Source organism: Stegodyphus dumicola, chromosome 1 (assembly GCF_044657685.1).
Source record: "Stegodyphus dumicola isolate Sdum_Otavi_A_Nest chromosome 1, ASM4465768v1".
Classification (NCBI taxonomy): Eukaryota; Metazoa; Arthropoda; class Arachnida; order Araneae; family Eresidae; genus Stegodyphus; species Stegodyphus dumicola.
The window spans coordinates 37,090,852-37,105,402 of NC_140768.1; the positions used below are offsets into that span (position 1 = coordinate 37,090,852).

Sequence of the window (14,551 nt, forward strand, 5' to 3'; positions counted from 1 at the left end):
AAAAAGAAAAAGGGAAAGTACGAGTCTGGAGTACAAAGTCTGGAGCTGTTAACAAACACAACTCAAAGCGTTTTTACATAAAAATCAAAGGATTTGACAGTTATATAATACTATATGTATAAAAATGCAAAGAAAGCATAATGAATTCTTAAAGTAATTGATTTTTACAATGTAACATAATGGATTATTATGAGTAAAAAAATCAATTACCACGTCTAATTAATCAATGAATTAGATAGAGGAACTTTTATATATAATTGAAAGCTTACATAAATTGATTTATTTGCTGAAAGAAATTCTTGCCGAATTTTTTATATCACATGAATATCTGTAAAATATAACATCATTTAGATAATAGCAACTACAACGTTCCTGAAATGCTCGAAGAAATCAGAAAAAACCATGTCTTCAAATACACTCATTTTCAAAAGCACGTAGAGGAAAATGCTAATTTCCGGAAGCCAATCAGAATTGAAGAGGATGCAATTCGCTGCAGATGGAAGTATGCAAATATGTTAGGTAACAGCCAATCGCGCTTTCATGTCAAGAAATATGCAAAAAAGGCAGTCTTACAAGAAACCAGCTTTATGAAGGGTTACAGAAGTTGATTGTAAGTGCTGATAGAAGGTGTTTAAAACTTTCATACAATTTGTTTTCAAGACATACGTCTTTCTATGACTTCTAGAAGACGAATGGAAGATTCTGAACGCTGGCGTGCTGTGGGGCGCATTGAAGCAGGACAGTCGATCACAGATGTTGCTCTTTTCTTCGGCGTTCATCATTCTGTAATTTCACGTTTATGGAAACAATTCCAAACCACACAGACAGTTGTCCGAAGGCCCGTAGCCGGTCGCCCAAGGGTTACAATCCCAGCGAAAATCGATATATTGCCATTGTAGCCAAGCGGAATCGCAGAGCGACCTCCACACGCGTGAAATCTATGGTTACAGCGTCCATTGGTAAGGCGACATCTGCAGCTTTTGTACGCCGAAGATTACATATGAGTGGAACTGTACGCCCGGGTACCCCGAGTTCGTGTTCCTCTATTCGTCCAATCAAGAGGGGCACGATTACAGTGGTGCCGGGAACATGTCAATTGGAATGTGTCTGACTGGGGCAATGTCATGTTTACTGATGAGTCAAGATTTGCTCTGGACCCAGACGACAAGCTTATAAGGATATGGTGTGAACAACGAACATGCAATCAGTCCCAAAACATCACCGAACATCACGCATTCCGAGGCGGAAGCATTATGGTGTGGGCAGGGATTTCATTAGAATACCGCATCGACCTGCCCATCTTTAAACAGTGTTCTTTGCCGGCTGCCCGGTATCGAGATGAAGTCCTAGAACCCATTGTGAGATTGCACGCTGCAGCAGTTGGCCCTACTTTTGTTTTAATGGATAACTCACGTCCCCACATAGCTGACATCGTCGATGACTACCTGGAGAGTGAAGGGATTCCGCGTATGGCGTGGCCAGCATATTCGCCCGACCTTAATCCCATTGAAATCTTTGAGATGCTCTCGGCCGTGCTGTAACTTCACGTTTCCCACCTCCAGCCACTCTTATTGAGCTGGAAACTGCTCTACAAAAAGAATGGCGATTGCTTAATTCTGCGGTGGTTGACCACCTAATTGAAAGCATGGTGACAAGGTGTCAACTTTGTATACAGATGAGGGGGGATTACATACCCTATTAATGTCCTTTTTTTTTTCCATTTTATGCTGTTTATTTTCACTTTATACATAATTCTGTTTAAGTCTCCAGTATGTCATTTACAAACTTACAAAAATTTAATATTGTTTTCATTTCTGTATATAATTATTGATTTTGTTTTATGCATAAATATATATGCTACTTTCCATCCGAGTTTTGTGTCAATCAAAGCAGTATTTGTTGATTTTTTCCATTTTACATCTTCGTGCTTAAATTTTGCAAGTGAGTGTAATTTAGTAAACATGTCATGTCTAATAACTTCTGTAATTTCTATTTGAATTTAACTACAGTTTTAAAGAATTTTCTTTCCAATCTCAAGTTTTAAAGAATTATCTTTCTTAGAACAAACTCACTTGTTTATCTAAGCTAACAGTCTCTGCCAGTTTTATCTGAGCTAATATAATTCTAAGTTAGTTTCATAGAAATTCTCACCTCTCCCCCCCCAAAAAAAAGAGATCTCAAGAAGTTTGAATAACTGGTAACTTACCCTCTAAAAATAAAAAGGGGGAATAAAAATTTTTATACCTTACTAACTTTTTCATTTTTGTTTTGACGATTAAACACAGGCTGTGTAACCGGACGCTCTTACAACATGTTTTTACTCAACTATAACTAGAAAAACAAGCAGACCCCCCCACACATAAATCCCTATAGGTTTGGATCTCAGAGGTTAAATTATCAAAGATACTTCAAGACTGTTACTGTTTTTCGTTTCCTACTTAGCATACATTTTGGAATTTTTCTTACATTTATTATTGAATTATTTTCTTAAGAAACGGGAGCCCTTTAAATTAAATTGAAGCCTTTAATTACATCAAGGGATAAAAAAAAAAGTATACCTCTTAAAAGATATTTGATTTCAATAAAATAATAATCACGGGTTTTGGATTGCTTTAAAAGAAAAACAGAATGATGGGCTAAGAAAATCTTAAATTTAAGTTAAGGCAACTATCCCGAAACATACTCTTCCCCCCAGAAAAAAAAATGCGGCTCTGTTACAGCTTATTCAAAACATGAAGGATTTATTTTGCTACAAAGAAAACTCTCTCGTTTAGTTGTGAACTGAGCTACATTTACATTTAAAGAAGAAAAATAGACTATGTAATTGAATATGTACATAATGGATGATATTTTCTCTTAATTTTGCCTATTGTAGTTCTAATTTTTAAAATTATTTCTAAGTAATTAACTATAACGTTAAATTAAGTTTATCCGCATGTATAATTACAATTCTGGCTCGGCAATCACACTGCTTCTGCTCACTAAAGGCAAGTACTAAGAACGCTGAATGCTAATAGTTGGATCCGGGTTCAAATCTCTGCGAACAAACTGGCAACATGAGAATTTTCGTGGTTTTCAGCATGTGTAACATGAATATGACCCAGTAAGAAAGCCTTCAATGACAGCACTGTTACCGTTAAATAGACAGTGCTAGAGTGCTTTGTCATAATTCAAATAACCCAATCCAGTCCATATTCCTGTTCATGGACACCGCCTAAATTTTTTTATTTCTATTTCAAAACATCAAATATTTGTTTCGAATCATGTAAGAAAATATTACTGTACTGTACACTAATTCCAAACAAAGGCAAAAATAGTGTTTCAAAAATTGTAACATTTCGCATGTTCAAGAAATTAGAATCTCTACATTAGATGCTTCAGAAAGTAAGACAGATGAATGTAAACGTGGAAAAGAAGTAAATACGTATTTAACTCAATGACATTTGAATGAGGTGTAACAACAATGCAATGCGACTTGCTCTTTGAGGATGGGCAAACTGCCGATAAACGTGCAAAGCTGCCAACTAGAACTCGACTTTAGATACGCCGAGATTCTGAATACGTAAATGGTTCGCTCAAACATGAATATCAGTGAATCTTTTAACCCCTCCCTTTTCACCCACTTATAAGATTTAATACAAATATAATGAACTCTCTTTAAGACGACCACCCATGATCCTGGACGATTTCGATTTTCTGTGGCTACGTCGCCTTAAAGATGATGATCATCAATGATGTTGATTACCAATGTGTATAATGGATTTATCCAATTCTGCAACTATGATCGAATAAAATTCTGGGGTTTACAAATAAAATTTCTCTCTTAAAAAAACATAATGAACACAATTTGCACGAAATTGTATTTAAAATTATGTTTATGAACTGATAAGAGCTCTCCTTCAGGTTCCTTCATGCTTTGAAGTTCATATATGATAAACATGAGAAGAAACTTCAGTGAAAGAAATTAACTCAATTTCAATATGTATGAAATGGAATTCTCGAAGTCCAGTTTCAATATATTTTAATGCTTTCTCAATTGGAACGTTGGTAAACAGGAAAACAGCGTTTAGTTATGGTTTCTTTTGATCATCAAAAGAAACCATAACTAAACGCTGTTTAAACATCAAAAGAAACCATAACTAAACGCTGTTTATCGACGACTATTTTACACGGAATATTGTTAGAAAGTAAACGAAAATCTAGATACTAAATATCTACAGTAGCTAAAGGGTATGATGTTGTTACTCGTTTAGAAACTATAGGGCAAAAAGAAATACCTATTTTGTAAATTTTAGGAAGCATAAAACCCAGCAATAAGTGGAATAATTGGCAATAAGTGGAATGAGCATTTTTTTAAAATGAGTTGTGGGTGTATGAGAAGTTTTAATAGCTATTTTAGCTTTCGCAAGACATGAGAAAAGCACAGAAGAATCTCTAGGGATGTAGCAGTCAGTTTCGTGATACAGATTCTGATTCAGTCCTTCCTAATTATTCTCTATTATCTTAGTCCTTCTATTAATTAAATAGTTCATGCTTCTTTACTGTTTTCCTCGAGAGATGGCGCTAATGTTCGTATTCGCTTTACTTCGCCCATTATTTTTTTATATACATATGGCCGTCACTCCTCCCTCTCTTGCAAAATTCGTCTGTTCCTGAAGAAGAGGGACCTATGTCTGATCGCTCTCGAAATCGACAGATTTTATTTATGCCAAAACAAGGTTGCAGTTTTGCCTAATTTTAAATGCCAATTTCCTCCATACTTTCCTCAGGTTTCAGAATTTTTTTTTTTTTTTTCTTTCATCCCCTTTTTTCAGATACAAAATGCAATAATTATTTAATTCACTGCAAAATCATCTCAAGCTATGCATGTTTCTTTCCTAACTATGCATAGGTCGACCAATGGTCTAAAACCACGAAACACTGTTAGCTAATCACTGGTGTCATTTGAGATAGCTTGAACGCCTCCTCGCTACATGGGGTTTTCATAACTTTTCCCGAATGTAATCAATGTAAATACGAAATAGTTTCACTTATAAATGTCCTCCATGAGGGCATCCCTCCTTTTTGATAGATAACCTGCGCATCCTTATGCTTTCTGTATATTGTAATAGAGCAATATTTAATGTTTAAGATACTTTTTTCAACTCTATTTTAAAATGAACTATGTTGAATTTGCACCATCGTCCAAAAATTATGGTATTCAATTAGAGTAGACGAAGGAAGTTAAATTATTTTACATTATAACTATAGAATCATGATTATAATACAAAGCAATGGACTGCATTTGTTGCGCATACTACTGACCTCTAACAACCACGTGACTTGAGACAGCTAATATTAGTTGCAGAGAGATTTTGCTATGCGTAATTAAAACTACAAAAGAAGGTCATCAGCAGATTACTGAATTAAGGAGTTCAAACCTGAACTGAACTGTTACTGAATTAAGGAGTACTTTAATGCATAAATGTCATTTTTTTAAAGAATTTTTATGAAGGAATATTTTATTATAGAAACTTGCAACTGATTATAGTCTGCTGCAGAATTAAAAAAATATTTGACCATCTTCAGCAGTACATCCCAAGAATTAATAGTTACATAATATACTAAGAGAACATACTAATAGATACTAAGTACACCGGTTTAAAAAATTAAAGAAGAATTACAAAAATAGCGATAACTCGTTCAAAAATACGCCAATCCGTATAAAATTTGAATAATTTTTCAAATAGAAATTGCTGAGTAAAAATGCAGCATGCAAATTAGTGGCGCTGCAATTCGAAATACGTCATCTGGGAGGAGTATAAAATTGTATGTTTCAGAGCAAGCCTGCTAATTTCGCTGTGATACTGAGATAAGAAATCTGCAATAGCCAATTTGCAACAATGACTTCCAGACATCGTTTGCCCGAAGAACTGCGAAGGAGATTTATTGGGAGACTAGAGGCAGGACAAAGTCAGAGTGATACTGAGATAAGAAATCTGCAATAGCCAATTTGCAACAACGATTTCCAGATATCGTTTGCCCGAAGAACTGCGAAGGAGATTTATTGGGAGACTAGAGGCAGGACAAAGTCAGAGTGATACTGAGATAAGAAATCTGCAATAGCCAATTTGCAACAATGACTTCCAGACATCGTTTGCCCGAAGAACTGCGAAGGAGATTTATTGGGAGACTAGAGGCAGGACAAAGTCAGAGTGATACTGAGATAAGAAATCTGCAATAGCCAATTTGCAACAATGACTTCCAGACATCGTTTGCCCGAAGAACTGAGAAGGAGATTTATTGGGAGACTAGAGGCAGGACAAAGTCAGAATGGTACTGAGATAAGAAATCTGCAATAGCCAATTTGCAACAATGACTTCCAGACATCGTTTGCCCGAAGAACTGCGAAGGAGATTTATTGGGAGACTAGAGGCAGGACAAAGTCAGAGTGATACTGAGATAAGAAATCTGCAATAGCCAATTTGCAACAATGACTTCCAGACATCGTTTGCCCGAAGAACTGCGAAGGAGATTTATTGGGAGACTAGAGGCAGGACAAAGTCAGAGTGATACTGAGATAAGAAATCTGCAATAGCCAATTTGCAACAATGACTTCCAGACATCGTTTGCCCGAAGAACTGCGAAGGAGATTTATTGGGAGACTAGAGGCAGGACAAAGTCAGAGTGATACTGAGATAAGAAATCTGCAATAGCCAATTTGCAACAATGACTTCCAGACATCGTTTGCCCGAAGAACTGCGAAGGAGATTTATTGGGAGACTAGAGGCAGGACAAAGTCAGAATGGTATTGAGATAAGAAATCTGCAATAGCCAATTTGCAACAATGACTTCCAGACATCGTTTGCCCGAAGAACTGCGAAGGAGATTTATTGGGAGACTAGAGGCAGGACAAAGTCAGAGTGATACTGAGATAAGAAATCTGCAATAACCAATTTGCAACAATGACTTCCAGACATCGTTTGCCCGAAGAACTGCGAAGGAGATTTATTGGGAGACTAGAGGCAGGACAAAGTCAGAATGGTACTGAGATAAGAAATCTGCAATAGCCAATTTGCAACAATGACTTCCAGACATCGTTTGCCCGAAGAACTGCGAAGGAGATTTATTGGGAGACTAGAGGCAGGACAAAGTCAGAGTGATACTGAGATAAGAAATCTGCAATAGCCAATTTACAACAATGACTTCCAGACATCGTTTGCCCGAAGAACTGCGAAGGAGATTTATTGGGAGACTAGAGGCAGGACAAAGTCAGAGTGATACTGAGATAAGAAATCTGCAATAGGCAATTTGCAACAATGACTTCCAGACATCGTTTGCCCGAAGAACTGCGAAGGAGATTTATTGGGAGACTAGAGGCAGGACAAAGTCAGAGTGATACTGAGATAAGAAATCTGCAATAGCCAATTTGCAATAATGACTTCCAGACATCGTTTGCCCGAAGAACTGCGAAGGAGATTTATTGGGAGACTAGAGGCAGGACAAAGTCAGACAGAAGTGGCCAGATGGCTAAATGTGAGTGCTTCTGTGGTTCGTAGACTTTTGGCAACAATTTCTAACCACAGATTCAGCATCCAGGAGGTTCGGCAAAGGACGGTCTATCGCTGCGACGGGCACGATGAAATACAACCTCAGCTCAGATCCTCCTTTGCTGCATCCACTGGAAGGCTGGTGTCAACGTCAACCGTGCGTACAAGGGTTCACAAAGGAGGTCTGTACACGAGTCGACCAGCCATTTAGCCGCTCACGTCACATCATAGAAAGGAACGTTTGAGGTGTGCACGTTAAAATGTACACTGGACAGCTGATCAATGCAAGACTTTTCTCTTTACGGATGAGTCCAGGTTTACCCCCAAAACAAGAGTAGGGTTTATTTGATTTGGATCTATCAAACATCTGTGAAAGAGAAGCATACGGAGGAGGTAGTGTCTGTATTTAGCATCCTTTTGGGTGGACGCACAGACCTCCATGCCTTTCCAAGTGGAACCATGAATGCTCAGGCCTGCATAGATGACATCCTCGGTGCTTATGTGCGCTATTATGCCGGGCAATAGGCGATAATTTCCTGCTACAGGACGAGAACTATAGATAGTAGAGGGCTCCCATTGTGGATGATTATCATCAGCAGCAAACGATTCAGCGAATGGAATGGCAAACTCGATCACCGGATCTGAATGCTATCGAGCATGTACAGCTGTTCTCAATCCTCCTCTTCAGACCTTTGTAACTGCTTTGCAAAATCAATGGCTCTCACTTCCTATGGAACTGATAGACTGCATAATTGATAGCATCGCATATCGTTGTATGTGTTGCATTGTTTCTAGGGTAGATCATATTCCATACTGAAGGTAATACCAAACTGACACACCCGATTTGTTCTTTATATGCATATGCTAATTTCTATAACACCATAATTGTCTGGTAATTTCTTTTCATGTTATTTTATACCTTACTATGTGTTGTATACTATATCAGCTTCATTAAATTCTACATTTAACTCTTTGAGTAATCATAATTTTTGTGATCTTTCCTTAATTAACGATAAGCAGTGTATTTCACAGGAACACACTAGTTAGTTTTTCCATTAGCTGAGTTTTAAAAAAACTACTACTACTACTTTAGTGAGGCTATCATTGTAAAATTCAAAACTAAAAACATCACTTTTACGTTACGGTAATACAAATAACATTAATTTAAATTTTGTGGTTAAAATACACAGGGGGGGATTACATACTACAGATTCTGGAGTAAAAGGTGGATTATTTACACAGCTACAAACTAAAAAATCACAGTAATTAAACAACAGTGAAGGCAAAACTTACAGTGAAAAGAACTGCTGCTTTCTGAATCAATACATGAGTTTAAAAAAAAAATATTGGCAGGGATTATTAAAATTCTTACCTCCGACCAATAATATAAGACTAGGAAACAACACATTTATAAAATTAATTGTTAGCTTTCTGAATTATAATCTTTCCGTCCCGTTTAATTATCTAAAAACGAACAATCAGAAATAAACAATGACCGCGCCTTCCATAAAGTCTGGATCACAAATAATAGGAATTCATAAAAACTCTTAAGAAATTCATAAAAAAAGCATTAAAAATTTCTGAACCAATATTATCTTTTATCAACACATAGAAACATCTATATATCCTAACAGAATGCTAAGCAACACGAGAAATCGCATGCTACCTAATTAGATATATATACAAACAGCAATAATGAATTGGCTATTTCACTTGCGGTTGTGAAAAGGAAACTTGACGCAGCGATTCAAAATACTTGCCAAATTTCTGTGTGGCGATGCGAAAAACACCCACTCTTTGTTTTACAATTTATCTCACCTCGGAGACACAGGTTTATATATCAGGCAGACTGTTTTTGGCGCCAAGAATGTTGTCTTCCAAAAATTTCGTAAAGAAGATAAAATCTGTAATAGTAAGACAGATGGGATACTGAGAGCATAAATATGATATGCGGAAAAAGTTATCTTCATAAGATCTTGATCATCGTAAAGAACAATGGGATGAGATGATAAAAGCATGAATAACTATTTTTCATCAAGGTCATAAAAGTAAAGCTGGTTAATGTTTGACACAGTCAAGTTTCCTCATTCTTGAAGATTTTCTAAACCATTCTAGTCTACTGGAATAAATTAAAGAAGCGATAATATTCTACTAGCAGATTTGGGCACAAAATAAGTATTCGAAAATCTTCTGAGTCTTCTTTGTGTAAACGGGCGGAACTAATAACACCTAAATTTCAAGTTTCAATAATCAAAAAGCTTCATTAAACATCACAAATCCCTATTTTCATCTTATGCCTTCAAATCTGCAAGATTTCTATCAGCACTTCAAAACACATGACATGATATGTTAACAAGAAATAAGTTCTGATTTATTTTCAACGCGCGTATTTTAAGGTTTTCTCAGACAGTGCTACGCAAGATCACACGCCATGTAATATTTAAAAATATATAAGTAAATAAAAATAAAAAATCTCAAAGCTTTCAGATTTTATATTACACCCCTTTATTCATTAAATATCATTTTCTTCGCGCTTAAAACCATAAAATACAATTCAACAGCAACATCACAAAATATTTAAAAAAAGCATATCTTTGGAATTTCCGATAAACAGTCTCGCGTGCTGGAGATAAAAATGTGCGAGTGTGTGTTTTTCGTATAGTGTTGCCACTGCTCGCTTTGAAATCGTTGAGTTTGTTAAACAAAAAGTCGTTTAGTTTTACAAAATATGAAATCGATAATAAAAAAATTCCAAATTTCAAATTTGAGCTTCCAGATGCCCACACTGGAGTGGAGGACTACGTCATTAAATTTTAATGTCTCTAGGCGCTGTTGTTTTTTCACAGTGCAAGAAACATAAATACATTTAAGCAGATTCTTCATTATTTAATTTCTTTACGTATACTGCAGGGCTCTAATATTTGGTAGGAATAATATGAAAAGTTAAACGTGGTATAATAAACCAACGCAACATGCCAAAACGAAATTAATAACCCCTCTGGGTGAATTGCCCCTTTGGGCTAAAAAAATAGTAATGTTAATTTTTAATAGCCTCTTAAGTCCTCTTTTTAATTTGATCACTTCCTTCTGATATTCTAAAAACAGTAACTCCTCATAATCAATCTCTCTAAACTGCCTCATTTCATATTTAATTTTCCTCACTTAATTCTTGCGTTAACACTAATGACAAAGATACTTTAGTAACGCTTCAACCAATAATAATTTCAAATCTGTAAATCGAAACTTAAAATAAAGGGATGAGAATGAAACTAAACAAAATCTAAATTATTCTGAAAGGAATTTTCATCTCAAGTAATTTTGCCGCTTGCAAGTCTGCTGCCAGCTGTTTTCTTGATTTATTGCGAATATGTCTTAAATTTAGCAACAGTTTTTATCAATGTCTTCATCAAAAATGCTTTCCTACAACAAAAGCACCGTTTTATCAAGAAATAAAAGAATTATTCTATCAGCCATGACTGCAAGTCTTTAGTCTTTCAACATTATTACACACACACATATAACGTATTTGCAGGCCTGTAAGACGGACCTCTTTTTAGTCCAAAGGGATTTGAATCCCGAAGGACTATTAGTTTCGTTTTGGCATTTTGCGTCGGACTCATAAATTTCGGTTCACTTTTCAAACTGTTGCCACAAAATGTTAGAGTCCTGCATTATATTTGAAGAAATTAAATAATGAAAAATCTGCATAAATGTATGTACATTTCTCGTATTGTGATAAAACAACGGTACATAGAGTCATCGAATTTTGAATAACGTAATCCTCCAACGAATATGAGCATGTGGAAGACCAAATTTGAAATTTGAAATTTGTTTTATGATCGATTTCCTATTTTTTAAAACTTTGACGAATTTTTGATTAACAAACTCAAGGATTTCAAAGCGAGCAATGGCAACGTTGTGCAGAAAAAACATTTTTATCTCCAGCGCGTGAGTCTCTGTATCGGAAATTCTAAAGATATGCTCGTTTTAAAACTATTTTGCGATATTGCTGTTGCACTGGATCTTATGGTTTATGTGCGAGGAACATGATATTTAATAAAGAAAGGTAACACACAAAATGTTAAAAAACGCCCCTTTGGACGTAATTTAAAATCTGAAACATTTCAGATTTTTTTTTAAATTTATTTATTTATTTATTTTTTTATTTTTTTATATTTTCTTTTTGAAAATAGGTCTGAAAAACGCGGTGCTTCTTATACGTCGATTTAAGTGTGTGAAATTCCTACCGTTCAATTTTCTTAATTTTTTTGGCAAGTTAATTATACAAGTTATTTGTTGGCAACTCAGAAACAACATCGGCATTGCTATAACATAGCATACAAGCTACGTGAGATTGCGTATGCTAAGGAACATAGAGAAGTGGAACAGCTAGATGCCGTCTTCCAAGTTTTGAGGTTACACCATCGGGCAGAAGGAAGAGGCCTAGCATTTCGCTAGTTTGGGAATGGGTCAAAGCTTCATGGGGATGCTGTGAAAACAGAGACAGTGGTTAAATCATTTAAGAAGTGTGGCATTAGTAATGTATTGGATGGTACAGAGGACAATTTGTTGTATGAGGACTCAGATGCTAATTTAGAAGAGGTTTCGAGTGACTCTTCATTTAGCTCTGGAGATAAGCGTCTGGGTTTTGACAAAGGAAATTAAAAGATGTTCTTTCTCAGGCAGATTGGATATTTGCAGAAAGTATTATTTCAATTTTATATTTAGGATACTATAAATTCATTATAATGATCAGTAGTAAAGCTTTATCCTTAAAAATGTGTATAAAAAAGGGGGTGCGTCTAATACTCTGGCAAATATGGTATATAACGAATAGTATTTCAAATGCTTGGACGTCATCTTGGTGGGGGGAGACATCAATAACATCAGCATGGAAAAAGGTACATTTTGTAGGAACTCGAAGAAGCTCTGAACAAATATCTAATGTGTTATATATTTTTATAAAATAGCTGCATAAAAATATTTAAACCATTGAAAATTTCTAATAGTAAGATTTTTAATTATTTCTAAAAATTTTGTTTACGTTTCTAAAAATTTTATTCACGTCTCTTAAAATTATTTAAACCTTCGCATGTCTATAACAGAATGAAAAAATCCCACATTGTTTATCACCGGGAATGTCATCGACCAGATCAACCAAACGACAGCTAAGTGAAGTACAGACAAATGCAGTTTCATTGACAATTAATACTAGGAAGTAACAGAAAATACAGCAGATTAATTTTTAAAATATGGCGGTTTTCAGACGAAAGGAGAGTAGTTAATAAATTTGACCCTACTGAATTATTAACAGGAAACAGTAGATATACTCACATCATGCTCTCAGCTCGCTTGAAACTTCTTAAGAGAGTAACAATCTGTAAATACAAAATATACAATAGATTAACCTTAAATGGCTGCCTACCACATGAAGCTAAATTAAAAAAATTCTAAAATATTTCTCCATAAAGAAATAATCGAACAGTATGCGAAAAACAATTATATGCAATTAGTACACCATTTTTAAATACATTTATTCGCAAGCAAAAATTAACTAACTGTTAAGCATTGCTAAAATTAAAAAAGTGAACAACTGAAGGCATTCAACTGTATTCAGATCACGAAAGCCATATTTTAAAATACAGGTGTTAATTAATGTAAAACACAGTGTTTATATATTACAGCTAGTGATACATATAAGTAGAATTCTTAGCATTTTGGGGGGGGGGGACTTTATTTAAGCTCGTTGCTGTTTAATTTAATGAAATTGGTGGAAGGTCGTGTTCTGTCGACATCACATTTCATTTTGCAAACTTTACCTTAAAAATAAATATTAAAAATGTTTCAAATTTTAAATTACGTCCGTTACGTTTTTTTAACGTTTTGTGTGTTACCTTTATTTATTAAATATCATGTTCTTCGCACTTTAATCATACAACTTCAGTTAAACAGCAATATCGCAAAATAATTTTGAAATGAGCATATCTTTAGAATTTCCGATACACAGTTCCGCGCGCTGGAGATAAAAAGGTCTCCCCCCCCCCTCTGCGTAGACTGTTGCCATTGCTCGATTTTAAATCGTTGAGTTTGTTAATCAAAAATTCGTTAAAATTCGTTTGTTAATCAAAGTTTTATAAAATTTGAAACAGATAATAAAACAAATTCCACATTCGGGCTTCCAGATGCACATAATCGGGTGGAAACGTACGTTATTCAAAATTGGATGGCTTGATTAACCGCTGTTTTATCACATTGCGAGAAATATACATATACTTATGCAAATTCTTCTTTATTATTTAATTTGCCCACCAGCGGCCGAGCGGTAAAATCGCTGAACACTGGTAGTTCGGTCGGAGGTTCGAATCCCGCGAACGGGCTGGTTGCATGGGCGTTTTCGTGGTTTTCCCCATGTGTAACGTGTATACGAGCCAGGGCAACAATTTGAAAAGTGATTCGGACATTTAAATTGATTCGATGAAAAATGCCGTTTAGTAACTAAAAACGCGAGTGAATGCTAAAGTACTCATTTTTATTCCACACAATTCCAAGTTTGTTTGATTTTCGCGATTTTACATATATGTATATATGTGAATCAATTTCGCATGGAAGTCCACTCCTTAGGCAAACTCCTTCAAGCGCTTAAATCTCAAGTATTTTGTTATAATAAACAAAACAGTTTCAGGCTGCTTAATAAACATACGCCAAAACACGGTAGGACACTACGCACAGTCAAAGAATGGCTTCTATGGGTCATACAATAAAGCTTTCGCGACATTTTAAAATCGCGATTCGCATAGAGTTGTTCTAGGGTACAGAGGAAGGAAAAGAAATGTCCTGGAAGAAGCATAATTAAATGAAATAATAATATATAAACATGAGGAATTATATTCATTTTATCACATATAATTATGAGTTAATAAGTATCAATCGTTCCACTTCCAATGGGTGAAAATAAAAACATCTTCAGAATTTTTCGCGAAATTTACCAGTCTCCTCACAAAATTGTTTGCGACCTATGCTTT

The 14,551-nt window shown here is 35.3% G+C and overlaps 1 protein-coding gene across 2 annotated transcripts in view; it reads right to left on the reverse strand.

Moving 5' to 3' along the window:
• The window catches only part of LOC118186159 (uncharacterized), a 268,685-nt gene that overhangs the window by 186,031 nt on the left and 68,103 nt on the right, over window positions 1–14,551 (reverse strand). For both annotated transcript variants that reach the window (XM_085813997.1, XM_085813988.1), the window contains exon 2: window positions 12,864–12,907. The gene's annotated coding sequence lies outside the window, so the exon portion shown is untranslated. The remainder of the gene's footprint in view (window positions 1–12,863; window positions 12,908–14,551) is intronic.